Genomic DNA, 6,592 nt, shown 5'->3' with positions numbered 1-6,592 from the left:
CCTCTGGGGACCCGGCTCCGAGACCCGGCGCCCGAGCGCGGCCCCTCCCTCCCGCCGCGGCGGCCCAGGCGGCGTCCCCGGCCTGTTCCGACCGCCCCGGTCGCGCGGTCCCCGGAGGGGCGCACGGCCCCCGCCCGCACCCCGTGCGCGCGCGCGCGCTCACCTCGGGGGGGCCGGTCCGGTCGCGCCGATCGCGCCGCCGCGGCGGCTCCGCATCTCCCGGGCGCCCGCCCGCCGCCCTCCGGGGCGCCCCTCGGTCCCTGCCGGCGCCAAGGAGGGTCGTGGGACGCGCGGAGGCCGCGGGGTCCGGGCGCCGCCGGCGCAGCCTCCAGCCGCCCGCAGCCGAGCAGGAAATTTGCCGGGTCCCGCCGCCTCCTCCGCTCGCGCTCGGGCTCGGGCTCCGGCTCCGGCTCCGGCTCGGGCTCGGGCTCCGCGGCGGGGGCGGGGGCCGGCGCAGCGAGGAGCGGGGGCGACGCCTGCCGTCCGGCGCGGGGAGCGCACCCCGGGCGCCAGCCCCACCTGGAGGCGCCCCGCCACGCTCGCTGGACGTCCGTCTTCCCAGGCTGGCGCCCCTTCCCGGGGAGAGACCCTGGCCGGGGTGGGGGTGGGGGGCCACTGCCCGGAGCCGCGCGCCCACCGACGGGGACAGGTGTGACAGGCGCTCTTCCGCGCGGGAAAGGCCCTTCCTACCCCGCCTTGGCCCTGGGCACCGGGAAGTGACCTGGCTGGGGACACGCTTTGGGTCACGCAGGGGGTACAAGGGAGCGCGCGGCACCCTGTACCGCTTCTGGTTCCGAGAAGTACAGAGAGAGCCCGGAAAATCTCCCGAGCCGGTGTCCTCCTCGCTGAAGAGGGGATGGGGTCACCACCTGGTTGGTGAGGGGCTTGGTGGTCCAGGAGGCAGAGCCGGCAAAGGGAAACCCACCTACACGGAGGAAGAGCCGCTGCCAGGAAGGGTCGGGACCTGCTGCTCTCAGGGACTGCTCTCCAGGCGACCTGCTGTGCGCTATGTAGGCAGGTGTCAGAGTCACGGGCGTTCCAATCCGGAGGGCAGAAAGGATACAGGTAACATCACTGCGGTTCCGAAGCTTGGTCCAAGACCTGGCCTTCCTGAGGGAGATTGCATGCCTGCCGTGGGGACCTCACTGCTCCGGGTTTGTGAATGCGGGAACCAACTGGAGAAGGTGGCAGTGAGGTCACAGAACCCGACCTTGCATCATAGCCTCCAGGCGACGCCTGGGGCAGTAGGGGCTGTTGCCCACAGAGCTGTTGACCCCAAAGACTGAGGAGGGATGGGGCACCTGCTGGCTGAGACCGTCCACAGTTGACCTGCCCAGAGTTAAGCTTCCCTTGCACAGGAGGTAAAGAGGGTGTGACAGTGGCGATCTTGAACGCCACGGCTTCCCCTTCCTGTCCCGCCCCTCCCCCCACTGTGCCTGGGGGATCCGGTCCCACTCCAGGGCTCCCTCCACCATCCGTATGCAGGAGACTCCAAGGAGAGCTTCTCCACAAAGCTCTGCCCCTTCTCCCACCATCTCAGGCCAGTCTTGCTCTGACTCAGCCTCTCCACGAGCATCCCCATCTCTACCTCTCCCCCCACCTCGGATTCACCTCTGCCTGACATCTCGGCTGCTCTGGGCCCTCACCCCTGCACCCCTTCCCTGTTGGAGCCCAGCTCTTCCCCACCCGGGCTGTTCCCCTCTGCCCCCGGAAAATCGCCTGGCACTCCCGTCCTCTGCTACTCTCTCTGAGATATACCCATTGGTCTGGTGTCTGTCATTCTGGTCAGCCACTAGCCCCCCACCCCGCCCCGATCGCGTCGGGGCTTTGAGCCCCAAGACGGTCCGTGCCATGAGGGACTCCAGCACCTCTCTATCTCCGTCTCAGGCTCCTCACACAGCCCCGATAGCCAGGAGGTGTCAATGAGAACATGTGGGCCGGCAGCTCAGAGGAGGAGGGGCCCAGCGGGCAGCACCAGGCAGCCTTGTGTTCGGAGCCCAGCTGGACAGGCGGCTCCCCTCCCCCTGCCCCGCCCCCCCCCCAGCGTCCCTGGGGGGAGCAGCCCAGGTGGGTGGGCCCAGGTAGGCCAGTGACATCACCCAGGTCTCAGTGTGCCTGCTGCGGTGGCCTACGGAGCCAGGCTGGTGTCCGTGAAGGCCACCATTTCAAAGCCCCGGGGAGCACGGTTTTGCTTGTTAACGCTGCGGGGCCGTGGAGACAGAGACCGTGATACAAGAAGAGAGGAACAAGTCGCCTTTGTCAGACATCTGCTGTTGGAAAGTCAACAGCCCTGGTAACATGATGAGGGGCAGATGGCTCCTGTCTCCTGGTAACATCCTCTCTGTTGGATTCTTCCAGGAATGAAGCAGCATCCCTTCACTTCTTCTAGAGTCTGAAGACATCCGTCATCGTCACGCTGAAGCATGTTGTCAGAGGCATTGAAGCCAGGGTCGTGCTGGTTCCCGTACGGAAGCCCCTTGATCCTTCTTGCCCCTCCCCGTTCGGCTTCTCTTCCTGCTCAAGCTTCTCACACCTGAGACCACTCCCCTCTTCTCACCCTAGGCTTCAAGGATCTACCCTCCCTCTTGCCATCCTGACCACTTAGCCATCTTCCTCTTTCAGACCCAGGCCCCAGCGCTTGCTAAATCAGCCCCCATCAGCACTTCCTGTTCAATCCCACCTAGGGAGCCCTGCTCCCCCCAAACCCTGCAGCTCCCTTCCTGTAACGCGCAGGAGGCTGGAGGCAGTTTTCCTGAGACCGTTACTCTTAACCCTCGCTGTGTGTCTTGTCTTCCGTTTATTTGAGGGCTGAGACTTTGGGCTCGAGTTCAGGGTAACAAAGATTATGCTCATTGACCTTAAAGGCCCCAGTAGATGTCAGCTAAAATTAAAACACTCGGGCCAGAAATGCTCTCTAGGAGGATAAACAAAAAAAAAAAAAAAAAAAAGGCAGAATTGGTATGGAGGAAGCACATCACAGTTTGCTTTTAAACACTGTACAGAGGGGCGCCTGAGTGGTGCAGTCGGTTAAGCGTCCGACTTCAGCCAGGTCACGATCTCGTGGTCCGTGAGTTCGAGCCCCGCGTCAGGCTCTGAGCTGATGGCTCGGAGCCTGGAGCCTGTTTCCGATTCTGTGTCTCCCTCTCTCTGACCCTCCCCTGTTCATGCTCTGTCTCTCTCTGTCCCAAAAATAAATAAAAAACGTGGAAAAAAATTTAAACACTGTACAGAGACATTAGCATAAAATGACAGGACTTTGGGAGACAAAATCAGAACGTCTTGGCGACTGATGGGCCACAGGGCAGGACAAGCAAGGAACACTGACTTTAGGACCAGTGCCCACAAGGAGGAAAACACAGGATGGCTCTTCTGATCTCTAGAACGTGCCAGAACAAATAACTCCAAGGGGTACAGAACTTTCCATGTTTACATTACCCAATTATCCTTCCTGCTCTTTCTCCAAGTTATGCCCAAGTATTAACAGTTATTAACCAGTGAAATCGAGACAATGGGATTTTTGCAAGATTTCTCCAGTCTCCCAGGAAAACAAGCAGTTGTCTCCTCCTTCAGGGGGGTCTCGGAGCATTTTAACTCTTTTTTTTTCTTGCATTACTTTTTGTTGATGAATAATACAGGTGAATTATACAAATCTTAAGTGTACAGTTTTATGAATAAAGACAAATACGCAAAAAAGTGTCCCAATCGCATTTCCATCACCCTAGAAAGTCCCCACATGTCCCTTCCCAGAAAATTCCCGAATCCCACCAAAGCAGCCCCTGGTCTGGTACTTTTTACCATGGGTCGTTTTTTGTGTTTTCTTTTTTTAGTTTTAGGAAGAGCTAGAGAGCGCGAGCACACATGAGTGGGGAGAGGGCATAGGGAGAGAGAGAAAGAGAGAGAGAATCTTAAGCACACTCCACACTCAGTGTGGAGCCTGACACAAGGCTTGATCCTACCACCCTTGGATCATGACCTGAGCCAAAGTCAAGAGTCAGACACTCAACTGACTGAGCCCCCCCAGGCGCCCCCCCCCCCCCGCCCAGGGGCCCCAATCTCGATCTTCACATCAATGGAATCATACAATGAACTTTTTCACTTATGGTTTCTTTCACAGAGCGACATTTGGGGGGGGGGGCGCATTGATGCTTTACTACCTATATCCGTACTTTGGGAAATGCATCTTCTTCCTCCAGCTGCTTCTAAGATCACCTCCTTGTTTTTTGAGAAATGTGATTAAAATAGTATCCCCCCTCCTCCCACAAACTCAGAAGTGTATGATCAGTCACTCCCCACAATCCCAGGGCAGCTCTTTTCTGCCCATGGGTCCTGTCCCGGTGCTGTGACAGAATCACCTTTTTGCACCAAAAAAAAAAAAAAAAAAAAATAGAATAAATAAAATAAAATAAAACGACACATCTTAGTGTAGTTTTCTTTGTGTCTATCACACTTAGGATGAGCTGGGCTTCTTGGCTTATAGGTTTATAGTTTGCATGAAATTTGGACATTTTCAGCCATTATTTTAGTTTTAATATTTTCTACTTTCTCCCATTTCTGGGACTCCAACTATATGTACGTGATATCTCCCAATATTATCCCATGGGTCACTGAAGGTTTCCAAACCTTTAAGTCCTTCTTTGTCTCTGTGATTCAGTCTGGGTAGGTTCCATTAGCTGAATATTTAAGTTTGCCAATCTTTCCTTCTGCAGTGCTTAATCCTCTGTTCAGTCCATTCAGTGTTTCCTTTCAGATATTGTATTTTTAGGTCACAGAATTTTTATTTGGTTCGTTTTATTTGGTTCGTTTTTATCTCTCTGCCAGGGTTCCCCGCGTTTTTTCATCTTTTCCTTTAAATTCTCGGATGTACGTCTAATGGCACCTCTGAGCTCTTTGCTAATTTTAAGATCTGTGTCATCTTTGCATCTATTGATGCTTTTTGTCCTGGTTATTTTCCTGTTCCTTTGCACGTCTAATTTTTTACATATTTATTTATTTTTGAGAGGGGGGAAGGGGAGGAGAGAGAGGGAGAGAGAGGATTCGAAGCGGGCTCTGCGCTGACCGCAGAGAGCCTGATGTGGGGCTCAAATTCACCAACCAGGACATCATGACCCGAGCCGAAGTCGGACGCTTAGCCGACTGAGCCGCCCAGGTGCCCTTGCACGTCTAACTTTTTAATTGTCTGCATTCTTGGGAGTCTAGATTCGTTTTCACGTTATCAGCTTAAGCTGATAGAAGCCCTTTCTCCAGAGTTCCGGTAGCCCCAGTCATAAGCATGGTTTTTCTGAGCCCGGAACTGAACGCCTAACGCATCTGACGAGGTCTTTCCACCCTAGCTGGTCGGAACTCGTGAGATCCCCTCCACTCTCACAGGCCCCCGTAGAGGCTTTAGGAAGCAAGGTTTTCATCCTGATGCACAGCTCACACGAGAGGGAAGAGTTTAGGGCGCTCGTGCAGAAAGCCATTGCTTCTTTTCCGCACAACTTTTCTGCTTCGGTGCCCTCCTCATATGCTCCAGCCCTCCTGGCCACAGACTGGGAGCTGTGTCCTCTGCTCAGAAAGAACGCTGCTCTCTGAGTGACTTTGCTTCTCCAGGCTGTCGTTCAGAGGTCGTCCCTGCCAGCACGCGGGGTTAATGAGACCATCCCCCACGCCCCCATCCTCTCCAGGTTCATGGCCGTCCATTGACCCAAAAACACCCTTTACCACACACTTTTTTTTTTTTCCTGTTTCATGCCTGTGGATGGCAGGAGGCTAAATGTGGTATCTATTACTCTGTCATGGTTGTAACTGGATTTGCCACCTTTATTTTAACTGCTTACTGCATTGGTCTCTAGCTGTCTCCATGGATCCCTTCCCCAGAGGCCGAGTCCCCATGAATGTTGCATCTTCAGCACTCAGCGAGCACCTTAAATGGCACCGAGTGAAAGATTTTTGAAGAAACGTTAAATGCACGACACACACATAGGTAGCACTTCGGGTTCTATGCTATATGCTGTTCAGAATCGCGGTTAGAATGTGTAGTCAAGTTATGTGGTTCTGTTACTTAAATGGCAGCTGACATCATACCTAAAAAAATAAGGAATGCGCACACACAGCTCAAAATACAAAACGTTTTTAAAAATGAAACTGAAAAACCTAAGTCTCGCTGACTTCCTTATTCCCCTGACAGCCGGTTCGTCTCTCCTGAGACAAAGTCAGTAGCCAGTTTCTTCCCTATCCTTCCAGAGGAACCTTGGACATTTACAAAAGATACACATAGGGATTTTCTGCCGCCTGAATTGCTGTACTCTGTGGATACGCTTCATACAAATATTCATTGTAGCCACTTGAAGCCTGTGGGTGGATACACCCACATTTATTCAACTGCACTTCTGTCCTAAGCCACTTAGGTTGTTCCCAACTGTTTTCTTTTCTTTTCTTTTCTTTTCTTTTCTTTTCTTTTCTTTTCTTTATGGTTTATTTTTTTATTTGGTTGGAGAAGAGGGAGAGGGGCAGAGAGAAGGGGAGAGAGAAAATCTCAAGCAGGCTCTGCACTGTTAGCCCAGAGCCCGACGCGGGGCTGGAACCTATGAACTATGACATCGTGTCCTGATCC

General features: G+C 54.2%; 1 long non-coding RNA gene across 1 annotated transcript; it reads left to right on the top strand.

The window, feature by feature from the left end:
* The first annotated feature begins 524 nt into the window (after nt 1-524).
* LOC122493559 lies at nt 525-2,996 on the top strand. Its single transcript, XR_006299924.1, has 2 exons — nt 525-1,065; nt 2,359-2,996. It is a non-coding gene; the product is annotated as an uncharacterized LOC122493559 (long non-coding RNA).
* The last annotated feature ends 3,596 nt before the right edge of the window (nt 2,997-6,592 follow it).

Source organism: Prionailurus bengalensis, chromosome D2 (assembly GCF_016509475.1).
Source record: "Prionailurus bengalensis isolate Pbe53 chromosome D2, Fcat_Pben_1.1_paternal_pri, whole genome shotgun sequence".
Taxonomy (NCBI): domain Eukaryota; kingdom Metazoa; phylum Chordata; class Mammalia; order Carnivora; family Felidae; genus Prionailurus; species Prionailurus bengalensis.
The sequence above is the reverse complement of the archived record's forward strand: the minus strand, read 5'-3'. Positions and strand labels throughout refer to the sequence as shown.